Raw genomic sequence first — 13,127 nt, forward strand, 5'->3', positions numbered from 1 at the left:
TCGAAACGTACTGTACTCATAAAAATCTGTGACCCGTTTCACATTTTTTCCCTAAAGTTTCCCAGTGGTAGTTTCACCTTTCATGTAATTTCCCATCGCACATTTTGCTACAACTCTTACAACCCAACCCTTGAAATGCCAAGGGTCACGAGTCAAACATATGCAGCACGGATTACAATTTATTACCCCACATTTGCCTGATAATTTTTCTCTTTTGACAAGCTTAGGTAAATCATATAGCCTACTCTATAATGTATGAGGACTCGGCCGGCTTGATGAGTAAAGTCCGTCGCTATTGGCTGTTACCCCTGTGGTGTTTGAGCTCCCACAAGACCAATAAGGCCCGTCTGTGTTCCAACATGACTGGAATCAGTGCAGAAACGGGGAAGAGGTGCAGGTATTTATAGAAACCATATGCAAATGGATCGGTGCCACGTTGGACTGTTAGAGCAAAGAGGTGACAGTTAAAACATGTACATAGAAGGAGAAATATATAGGCTTCTTTGAGACGGGTCTAATCAAGTAGTACGGCCCCTCCACTCCTCATTTCATTAGAATATATTCAGCCAGGACTCCAGACTCAGGACGTGTCTCTCCCCTCCCATGTACATTATTTCTCTCCGCTGAAGGCTCATTATTTTACAGCAGGGTGTGTGAGAGGTTGCCCCAGTCTCTGAACTCTCTGTCGACGGTGTATTAATCAAACTTCCCACATCGGGGAAGGGTCCGCCCAGTGACATGGCACCGCTCACTCCACGGACAAAAGGGAAATGACAAGAAACAAACGAAACTGTTGCTGTGAAACATCTGCACAGCTTTTGAAGAATACCACTTAACCCCCACCGGCGCCTTTCAAAGATTGTCTCAGAGATTGGGAAGTATTTTATAACCTCGTTGATCTATTTCAGTCAATGTGCCTTATGTTAAAATTGGACAGTGGAGAACAGGAGCAGAAGTCTGGGTATTCTAGTACTGTTCAGATTTTGTTCACTTTACTTTAGGGGACCACTCAGGTGTCCACTAAAGTTTCAAGTATCATTTGTCAGTTTCATTCTCTCCAAAGGACGTATCGTCGTCGGATAATGTACTTAATGTACTGTATGAAAGACTGTTTGTCTGCTTCAGTGTCTTTCTACAAACAGACATACATCAACTATGATAAGTTATTTTCTTAGCTTCCTTGTTAAAGCTTCCTTGTTAAAACTTCTCCTGCCAGAAGCCAGGCTGGCTGTAATGACATCTGAGGGCCTGGGGGGGCTGCAGTGAATCAGTGGCCCTCAAGTACTCAAACAGCAGCACTGCGGACCTCAGAGAAATCCATAAAAGAAACAGAGGCACCACTTCTCACTCTCTCATCATCGCCCATCATCCCTTATTCTCCCTCTTGCTCTCCATCTCTCTGTCTGCCTCACTCCGTCTCTTCTCCGATGCTTTGACCCCACTAAGCAGGTCGAGGCTCTCTAGTGGGGCGCTTATAGTTGGAGGAGCCTATAGTTGGAGCTCCGTAACACCCACTTGCAGAGCTGAGGGTGAGCATCTCTGTTACACAACTGGCCCTCTGATATCTGAAAACTCCTCAGGTCTCCCGTGTGTCTCACTGGAGGCGAGAGAGGAGGAGAGTAAGAGGGAGCGGTGTAAATTTAAACTGGCAAACTTTCTGATGGAAATAGCAGTGACCCCAGAGTGGTCTTGTCTTGAGTTGAAGCATTGTTGTAATCAATACAGGCTCTCGTGGGGATGGCGGGCGAGGACCTTTCGTTCCCCGTTTGTGGAAATAATGGAGAAGACCGTTTGTTATTTTTCCCAGACATGCTGCAAACTAGCAGATATTTTGCGGGGGCATTGCAGGTTATGACGCTGGCTTAGGGAAACAAATACAAAGAGGGGCATTTTATCATGAAGCAAACAGCAGAGCTCTGTTTAAAGCTCCTGGCAGCTCGCGGGTCACAGGGGTGCTGGGGCTGCGTTTGACCAACTCATCTTAAAAAGGGGTCTTGGATGTTCTTTGTTCACCCACACAGGGGACACGGAGACAGAAATCAACTCTCAGACAGGGCCTATGTAAAGTCGTTTTTGTTCAGCTACTAGAGATAGGTAGAGTTATTATTTCTTTCCCAGGAAGGTAAAACTGACCTCACTGAAACATGCCCGCTTACAACCTTGATAGGGGACTGAGAGAGCACCGTATCACAGTATTCCTGCAGCAGCATGTCCAGAAGAATGCTATCCACCAAGACCTCACCATATTATTCTTGCATGACAATGATGCTTCATTTGTGTGCATTAAATACACTTCATGTGTTAAACAAATCACTTACTTTTTATATGTTTGCTTGGAATTATTGATTTTAAAACAATAGTACCATTTCCATGACTAATGAATAATAATGAATAATCCTATGAAAACCTTTTTCTAACCCTTCCGCATAACCACATTGTACACAATGTACTTTACACAATAGAGAAAAACGGAATTTTCTGCATATTCTGCTTTTTGTAGGGTGGGTGACGGGAAAAAAAGCTGCAAAGGAGCGGCCAGTTGAGGTTAAGTTGCGGCGGGAAGTCAACGCCGATGATGTTGGTGACATAACTGCTGTCGCCTGTGGAAGCAGACGCTCCTTCATGTCGACTGAAATGCGGCAGGTCGACAGTTTTGGGAACAACTTTTACCCCCCGGCTAGGTTACGACGTCCAGAGGCTCGACTTGAAAGACCACCAGGTACGATGACACTGGTCTTCGATGACCAAATAAAAAACTAGATAGATTATTAACATTGATACCTTCTTAATACCAAAAAAAAACTTTAATTCATCTTAACATGACAAAGATAATCAACGCAAAAATCACAAAAATTAGCCTCTAAAGTATATTCTCTTTAGATTCATTTTTAATGAATTGTTTAGTGTATGTGGAGGATGTGACATAGAAAAAGAGAGAGAGGTAGAGGTGTCCTTAGATGTCTTACCATACAGTAGTGTGCTGCTGAACCATACAAATCCTAAATTAAGTGCTGTGGAATTGAAATTGGCTCTCTTGTGAAGTGTTCCACTTGCTTTGGAGCTTAATTTTGCCTACTCATATCATTCCATTCAGTCCCTCTTTTGCTCGCTGCAGCCCATCACTCCCTTTTCCTTTGCCAAATAAGCCCATTTAATGTGACAGTGTCTAGGTGAATGATTGCCACTCAACGCTCCATATATAAGCATGTGCTTCTGTTTGCATAGACGTCTTTCACCCACGTATTGTAATAGGGCGGATCGTTTTGATATTGATGAAGATGTTTGATTTTTGCCTTTTCCCTACGAATAACATTTCCCCCAAATCTCAGCTTTCTACACGGTTCATTTTAATAGCAGTATTATTTTGCCGTACTACCAAAGTGAAGTGGTGTTTTACAGTATATTTGCAAGATGCCGTTTTCTTGATATACTATCTGTTGTACCTCTGGCCCTGTTCCAGCAGTAACATAAGACACATTCCCAGTAGAGAGGCCCAAGGTGAGCGTGGGGCGCGGGGGGCGGGAGGGAGGCAGGGAGGGAGGGGGTTTACCCAGCCACCTGGCAGCAGTATAGAGTCCCAGAGGCCAAACCTCTCACCTCTCCTCTCTGATAAAAGCCACTAGGATCTGCATGACTGCACCCAGCCCTCGCCTCTTTCTGCTAAAGCAAAGGATAAGAAAGGGGGGGGGGGGGGGGGGGGGGGCATACCGCGGCAGCAACAGCAGCAGAGAATAGGACTTGGTGGTATGCGTGTCACCCTGTGCTTTCATAGCCACAACAGTGGCCTCTGATTGCCCCAGGTGGAGGCCCAAAACCGGGGCCTCTCTCTTATATGCCACCAGCCTCCATCTTCTTCACATTGCTGTTGCCTCCCTGTGTTCGCTCTTCTATTTTTTCTTTTTCAGTAGGCCCAGAAAAGCAGCTCCACCTCCAGCTGCTATTCTCTAGACTCAGTACTATACCATACTGGCTATTTTTGTAAAGAATCTGTAGGTTGCAACTCCCGGCTTCACCCCTAAGGCTCCGTTTCTCTTTACAGTGTGAAATTGAGTGGTTGGTGGACTGGGATCTGAGAAACACAATATTCTGTTCTTTATTGACGCAGTGATAAGGTGTTGGGATTCTGCTCACACCTGTGAGCCCATTGTTCAGACCCACTACCCACCGGACTAGACGCAGATCCTTTTTAATGGTTTGATTGACATCATTTTAATGACATACCGTGGGGATATAAACGCAAATTGAAGTGAAGCTTATGTTCCCCTCCCTCTCATGTCTGCCCTCTCCCTCCCCCACGTTAGAACAATGACATTGTGGATTTCTCATGGTTTGGAGGGATGAGTTTGTATGCATAAGAGGGTCCCTCTTTAGTTCTCCATACAATTTCATAAGAGGGAGCTTTCTTATGTTAACTCTGGAAGTATCAAGCTAGTATCGTATAACATCGTCTGTTTGTTTTTGTGTGTATGATTCTTTGTCTCTAAGTAGGTTAACATCTCCTACATGAAAAAAATGTACCACCCATTGTCTGTTTATTTCCACAAAACAAGGCAAAAAGCGACCACCATGGGAGCATGAAAATAAACTCTGTTCCTAAGTGTGACACGTGTGCAGCTTGAGTTTGGCACGGCATCCATGTTCAGCCTGGCTGAGCACAACTTGTTTGAATGTCATATTTATCCCTGTGTTTTGTCAGAAAATTAACTTCCCTGTGAGTTTGCGGCAGAGCCGAGCATATGGCCACAGCTCTCTGGAGATGACAGCCTAGCGGAGCGGGAGCTCGCCGGTGCCGCTGCCCTGCTCTGGCGGCAGATGCTCCGGGCTTCTCCGCGATTAAGTGGAGATCATCACTGTTTTCTTTGAGCACCGCTGTGCCTTGTACTCTGAAGTGTTCCGTTAATCACTGCCTGCCTCCCTGCCTTTTGCATGCAAGCTGCCAAAGCGCTCATTAACTTTGAATCTCCCTCTCACCCCTCTCGTGCTCACCGGCTCAATGCATGGCGTCGCTGCGTCTTAGCAGGCACCCTTTCTGCAGGAACATCTATTTTCTAGAGGGATCATGAAAGCCACACCGGCGTTATGCACGCTTATGCATGTTTTCTGACCCTTTGTACCACTGAAAGTATTCTCCTGTCTCTGTATGCTGATGCAGTCTCTGTTTGCACAAAAGATGCTGCCTTGTCTCCAGTACAGACCTTTGAGGGGAGGGAATCTTTTTCAAGAAATGTGTCGCTTTTTCTAAAAGTGCCTGCAGACTGTTTTGGAACTGCTTGTCACTTCTACAGTTGTTAAGCAGTACCACGTTATTGTGTGTGTGTGTGTGCGTGTGCATGTGGGAGAGAGTGTATTGGGTTTATGGAAACAGAATGTAGCTATAATGTAAAACATAAATCTGGTCAATGAGAGACAAAACCGGAGGAATTTAGTCTTTGTTAGAGGCTCCTCCACCCGTCCCCCCCCGTCCCCCAACTCCGGCATCACACATCCAGTTGTGTACATCACCTACACAAGCAACCATCCATTGTCATTGTTAAACATTGTGACATGCTTTAACCCTGATTGATCTTGATCTCCGACACAAATAATAATGTGATTACGGGCTTTTCTCAGCTTCTCTCTTCACAGCAGTGGAAAATAACATTAGATATTTCCTTTCATGTTAATCGCCTTGGTTGGAAGTATACCTCAGTGCACCAATAGGCCTCGGTAATGCCTCTTTTCTTCTAAAAAAACCCCATCCAAAATAAGCTATTTGCAGCACACCCACACACACATTGCTGTAACACTGTTATTCTGCACCCATCAAAGCCTTGCCTGCTTGTCCTGGTGCAGCTATCATTTCCCCACAACAGCGGGATGGCATTACGGCGGTTTTGAAAGCATTTGCATGGCAAAGCAATTGCATACACCTTGTACGTAAATAAAGAAAATGATCCTGTTCATCAAAGGTTGGATTTCCTGGATAAAGCTGTGGGAAGTAGATCCCTTCAGCATGCTATCGATATACAGACCTCGTTTTCCTCTTGGTAAAGTTTACTTTGCAATAATTGTCTGCTTCTTAATCTTGTCTGTTGGGCTGTCGGGGAGACACACAAACACGTATGTGGCTGTCTCCGCTGCATTGGTACTTGGCAGACACACTGATTAGCGCCAGTTTGCCTCTTTTCAATAAGTAGATACCGAGATAGAAAGCTGGCCCTATTCATTGAGCCAAAGTACCAAAATAGCAATTGCTGTTCTCAATCAACTACGAAGAAATTGGTTTGCATTGTTGCGAGAGGTTGATTAGTGACTTTCTGAAGAGGCTCTTGAAATTACTTTCAAATCAGGCCGAGTTGACAGACAGCTGGTTCTTTTTTTTGTCATAGTTCTGTCAGAGTACTATGCATTGGTACCTTCTCGGCCTGCATAATTTTATTCAATACAATACATATTTATCTCATCTACTCCGAATCAAATCTATTCACAACTGTACAAATTGACGCTGTGCTCTTTGCAGGGTACAACAAATTCTTCGACAAAATAATTCCTCGTCAGGAGCAGCCAAGGGAGAAGGTGTCAGTTTGATGCCACGAGTACACTAACGGCTGTGCAGGAGCATAAGTGTTCGCTGCGCTCCAGTGGAGGTGCGTTTGATTTCGACACTGACCACCAGTGATGCCAACCCGGGTGTCCTCATCTGAGCTGCCTCTTGAGACGGGGGGACGTAGACTGATTCTGCCTGAGAGAGAGAGAGAGAAAGAGAGAGAGAGGCTGAGGGAGTGGGAGAAAGCAAATGAGAGGCTGCCAGACAACAGAGTCACTCGGTAGGGTATACAATTATCACTTTTGTCTGTTGTTACACCGCAGTGACAAGCCACGCAGCGTGTGAGGACTCAGTGTTGGTGTATAGCGACCTAAACCACTACACCCATCTACCCTAGGGGCACCTCAAAGGAGGCCTGTTCCATTCCTACTCTCATGCCCTGGGCTTTGCTCAAAGAACCAGATTCAAAGCGGGTGAGAAACGGGGAAGCGAGGCAGGTAGTCGCACACTAACCTGCGCCTCTGGAGATCATGAGTCTTTGTAAAAAGTTCCATCTTTGTGACTACTCGCTCCTGCCTCTGGCTTGTTTAGGACCACATGCTTAAAGTCGTGCGGTATGATCACTGTGGAACCCTCTGTACATGTTGGCACTTGGAATATCCCTTATTTTCTCAGTGTGAATGAGAGAATATGGTGTTTGTGACCTTGTTTTAGTTTGAATCATATGCCCCACTGTTTCCTAATAGACTGCTAGTGTATGTAATGCTGAAAGCATATTTATTACACATCAATAATTCTGTACATTTCCTTCTGGAAAACTAATTCTCATAATAGGATTTTGTCAATGTGATTTGAATAATGATCTCAAAACATCCCATTTTAGGCTACTTAACTAAATAGAATATTACTGATTGCAACACTTATCCATGGTTGCGGTTTTGGTAACCTTCTTTTCTGTTTCTTGCCAACAGCCAATTTTCTCTCAATTAAAGCATGATATTAGCGCTCAGTAGGGCATAAGCAGAAACAACCGTACACTACTGAATATCATGCCTTGATTATGAGCTTAAGAGTGAGTGTACAGATGAATTCATCTACTCCTATTGGAGTGCTGGTGTTTGTGTGTGTCTGTGATTGTGCGTGTGTGTGTGTGTGTGTGTGTGTGTGCGTGCGCATTAAGTCTGTAAGAGAAAGGGAGAGGGAACCACTGCCTCCATGTGCAGGAGGGTATCTATGTAACACTTTGGCTGCTGGAAAAGCTGTAAGCTATAAACCCCATCCTGTTGAAACCTCTGGAAAGGAAGTGTGTGTGGGGGGGGGGGGCGGAGAAGAAAGACAAAAGTCATAGGTATAGTCAGAAGAAAAGTGTATCATTACATTGAGAGCCCGTCAGTGGTGTTGCCAGTTGGCCAAAGTTAGCAGGAAGCTGTCCTAGTAAATGGCAGCAGCTGCTCGCAGTTCGAGAGAGCATGTCCCAGTCAGAGGAGAAAAGCGATGGCATCTACATTAATACTACCTTAATGGCCCATCTGGCGCTCCGTAGGGTCCCTGGCTCCGCCATCGACTCATAGGCGTTTGACAGGCAGTCTCCAGCGCACCAGACGCGCATGGCATGCCAAATGGCGGGGAGACGCCTCCGTGGCGCACAGATCTGTCAAACTCTCTCTGACGTTGTAGTCACACAGGCAAGAGAAGTTAAGGGAAGTTTTCACACGTGATTGGTTCTTGACATGGTTGGGGGGGGGTGGGGGGGGGAATGACTGGTTTGTCTGTTTCCCCTCCTCAAATGCAAGCTCACATATGTGTGCACGCTCACAGGACGCACACAAATATAATCGCACACACACCTCCACAAAGGCTCTCCATACTAAATGCTAAATTACCATGACCAGATTAAACCTCAATGAGAAAGCCAGGTTAAGATTAGCCAGTGGTGCATTCACTCTGCTCTGATGGCAAATGGAGATAAGAAATATTATTTTTGCTGCGAGTCACACCCTCTCTCAGTAAACAAATACTGGAACAAATTGCTTCATTGGAAGAAATTGTGGAAGGTCTTATCAAAACACCACAGGGGTTTCTGGCTATAATTGGCATAATTGGTTGACGGAGCAGGCTGCAGAGATGTGGCACAGAAATGCACTTTATTGTAACTGAATGATTGTGTCTTTGGGTCTATAGATGGCCTTTGCAGAAAGTTAAAGACTCTGGCTATAAAAGGACAATAGATGGTACACCTGTATGATGCATTTGCTTGTGGAATCATTTCATAAATGGGCACACCTTGACGAAAAAGACTAACAAATTTTAGCACTTAAATTGCACTCATAATGGCTCTTTATATATTTGATGAAATTGCACTCGTTTCCCGTTCTTTAGACTTTGTTGAGCTTTAATCAGTTAGAGTAATGTAGAGTATAAAACAGTGTCCTCGCTTGATGGAGGTTTACACCCTCAACAACATCCAGTGGAGAGGGCGAAGGAAACATTTTAGCCTGTTTTTTTTTGGTGGCACATTGAGGGTTTCTCCCAGCGCGGGCCCCATTCTGCACAGATCACAGTCCCACCAGTCTGTATCAAACTACTGCTGGGAAAGTAGGCCTTATTTCTGATGAGAATACTACACACAAAAGTACAGCGATAGTACTTTAAAACATTTGCTGCCATTCTCTCTCACACACTTTTTCTTAAGGACATTTTGAGAGATAGCTGCAGTTCAAAAATGGAACGGAAGGTTCTTTAGAAAATGCATTTCAAATGGCTTATCCAGCAGGTAGCCCCAGAGGACACCTCAGGGATAAACCTCGGCAAGAAAGAAGATAGAGGGGGAAAAAAAGGGAAATTGGAAAGAAGACACAGCCGTGACTAAAACAGTAGAAATATATAGAGAAAAGGCATCCTCTTAACCTGTCGACGCCTCTTCAGAGGAATCACAGCGCTCCATATTAGTATTCGTTTTCTGAACATTCGGGCTGTGCTCTGTGTTTATAGAAAAAGTCCAGATCCGCCGATGTCTCCTGCCCCAGACAGTCTGATATTAAGACAACCTGTGCAGGTGAATTCTAAATGACTCACACCATGAGACACACACAGTGAGACACTGTCTGGTTCTGTTTCTGGTTTGGTGGTGTCGGTGTGGCTGATACATTTAAAGCATGTCATAAGACAATGTGCTTGATTAAAAAGGACTGTATTTATATATTGATATTTTAATCTGAGAATAACACAGAACTAGTGGTCAGTGGTCACTACTCAGGTCAGCTAGACAACAAGTGTTGAGTTTTGTCTGCAGGAAGGCTAAGGGAGTGATAGAGAGATGAGGACTGGATGGAAGGATGGGAGAAAATAGGAGGAATCGGCAAAACATGTTTGCACGGATTGAGGAGAAAGGAGACCAGGAGGGACTCTTCAACTTGAACTCTCATTCCCAGGTGTGTTGTAGGCGGGATGTAGTCTTTGAAGAGCTTGTGGCGAAATTGACAGAAAATATGAATACATTCACCCTCGGCATTTTACCGCTTTCTCCTACATTTCCCTCCTTTCCTCTCTCTTTCTTTCTTTCGCTCCCCCGTTTAAACTCTCTTTGCATCTCCTCCTCTTTATCTTTCTCCCTGGGCATCTCTGTTCCTTAGTGGCAAGCTCAGCTGGGGGGGGTTCTGTGGTACTGCGAGTGAACCTTGACTGTCTCCTTAGGCGGGCAACTGTCCCCGCACGACACACAAACGCACACATCCTGCATTTCCCCAATGCCAGCCCTGTTAACTTTTTCATAGAATTAAAAGCATTTTACACACTGACCCTATTCATACACATATACAAATCTATATCTAAATGGACAACTTACAGCTTTGTAGTAAATGGAAATCTGAGAGTTTGGATATGATTTTGTTTTCAGGGGGCACCACTCTCGTATGTGTTATATCCTCTGAAGCCACTAGAGGGAGTTCATATTATTCTGTGGTGCCTCATGCCATAAATCTGATCATAGTATTGTTCCTCCAGCAAAATAACTATACTTTTTTTCTAAATGTTATTAACTGTATTGCAGCCTCCTGTTTTTGACAATATAGAGATCATAGCCGCTGACCTGGACACGAAAACGCACATCACTATTTAAAGAGCGCATTCCTTCAAACTAATAAAACCATTCCTGTTTTAACGCAGATATCCAAGAGTGTCTACGAGTCGACGTGTGCACGGCAGAGGTGCTAATTCTGCAGTTGCATAGAAGCTTGAGCAGGGTGTGTAATGACAATAACAGAGAGCATGCCTGAGCACGCTTTCAATTTACTCGCGAAATATAATGAGTCCGGACAGAAGTCTGGTCATCACAACGTGATCAAAAACAGGAGGAAATCTGTGAATTATGTATTATATCCTGTGGAGATCCATCAGTTACACCTGTCAAAATGATGCTGAGCCGAAAATTAAATGGCATCTTTCTTCACTATTATTTTCCAATTATAGACAAAAAGTAGAAAATCTCTTTTATCTGGTTGAGTTTCAAGGATATTTGATTTTATTTGATCTCATTCCATCTGTTTATATTTGTTCTTTTTTCTCCAAATATCAGAGTCAATGTTCTGCCTTTACAATAATAGATAAGGCATTTTAATAATGTATAGAAGCAAAGATGTATTTCTAACTCGTTTTTGAAATTGAATTAATTGCTGTAAGCTTGTCTATTAACAAAGCACAGTCCAAACCCCTTTTCTCTAGTTTATACACACACTACAGACGCAGAGCATATTCCTACCTTATGTGCATCGTCGCACCCTCTTGCATTTCATCAAACTGCAGAGGACTAATGCCTTTGCCAGTTAATCATATTTTTCTGTCTCTGTTCCTAATAAGAGTAGGGGGACATGACAGCATCGGCACTATACTCACTATACTGGCGTTACACGACCCTCCTTCCTGCGCTGCTCAAACAGGCCTGGCCGATGGGATTCGCTTTAGTCCGCGCTGCTCCTCTCCTCCTGGCCTTTTCCTGTGACAGGGCTGCCGATGATACAGATCCGCTGTGACATTTTACATTGTGCTCCCTAATTGCAACAGCTGATGGTGGGATAGCTCACCATACAACTGCTTCTTTCCTCTTTTTCTTTTTTTTCTCCCGCCGATGCGTCTTTTTTTCTTTTCATTTCGGTTTGAACGGGTTGTTGTACTGTTCATACTAATTGAATTATTCATTCGTGCATGCATGTGCGACGCTATGCCATTAGGTGTTTCTCAGTACTATGCAGCTCTGTCCTCAGTAGAATCTTCATTTAAAACCACTAACTCAACAGAAACCTTTTAAAGAAAAGGTCTTCTGTTGGTCAGCGGGCCAAAGCGTATCTGTCCGTGTCTTCCATTGCTCTGGTTTTGTGTCCTCAATCGTCTCCCAGAGTCTACCACGTTGGTCCTGTGTGGCAGATGCAGCTCTAATTATACAGTTGTTTTAAGGCTGTCAGGTTGCCACAAAAAGGGAGCCAGCCATTCGGGAAAGTGAAGGAGATGAGTATGAGTAGGAAAAGGGGGGGGGTGGAGGTGGACGATTTGATGGACGGACATTGTAACACCAGCATCTGGTGATAGCTGCAGCTGCCGTATCGTTTTCCCACAACCAGCTTGCCAGCTAAATAAATATTGCCACAATCCGTCTTGTACAAGCAAGTGTAAATTACTTTAACACGTCAATAACTAGTTTACAATGATGTTTTTTCCTGCCGTTTCAGGATGTATTGATTTCACATTGCTGTTAAATGGCATGAGCATTGTTTCCTGCACTCTGAGTTTGGTTTCTCCCATGGACTCCCAAGGAACTAAGCAGGAGCAGAGGATAGAAGGGGAATAAAATGGAATCACATCTTGCAGCTATCATATTGAATACTGTCCCCTTTATGATAGCAGATATCCCATAGATGTGTCTATGAGAGGGAATGTTCCTGGTCAAATTTGTCTTTGTGTGTTGTGTGCTTTTGTCTTCCTACACTGGTATTGATATATATTGATTGGTATATATTCATATATATATATATATATATATATTATTATTTTTTTCTTTTTGAGCCATGACACTTGAACTATAGTGCTATATTCTATTCTATATTCTATCTTCTAATTTTTTTCATGATTGTTTCTGAATGTAGTTTTTATTCTGTGTTTAGTAAAGCTGATTTAATTTTGCTTGCACAATGGATAGAAATCTCAGGTTTCAATGTGACTGCTATAATTGTCCAACGCTGTGTTACAATTTCTTTCTCACCAACAGAAAGAAATAGTCAGTCAAAGGATGTGACTCAGTAAAATAATAATGCCCACAATATCTATTATAACTGTGTGTGGTGTGTTAAAAGAGACAAAGTAATGTACACAATGTAAATGGCTCAGTATGAGGCTCCAGGGTTGTTTTTTGTTTGGATATGCGTGAAGTGGAGTGGGGGCATTTTACATGCGTGCACCCATGAAGCGTCGCTGCAGGCGAGCTTCCACTTATATATTGTATTTTCAATCATATGGGTTACTATTCGCACAGACAGATGTTGGGAAACCCACAAAATCAGAGCTGAAGCCGCACTATAATCACCGCGATTTTAATCAAGCTCTCGCGTTGTGA

Source organism: Pungitius pungitius, chromosome 5 (genome assembly GCF_949316345.1).
Source record: "Pungitius pungitius chromosome 5, fPunPun2.1, whole genome shotgun sequence".
Lineage (NCBI taxonomy): Eukaryota > Metazoa > Chordata > Actinopteri > Perciformes > Gasterosteidae > Pungitius > Pungitius pungitius.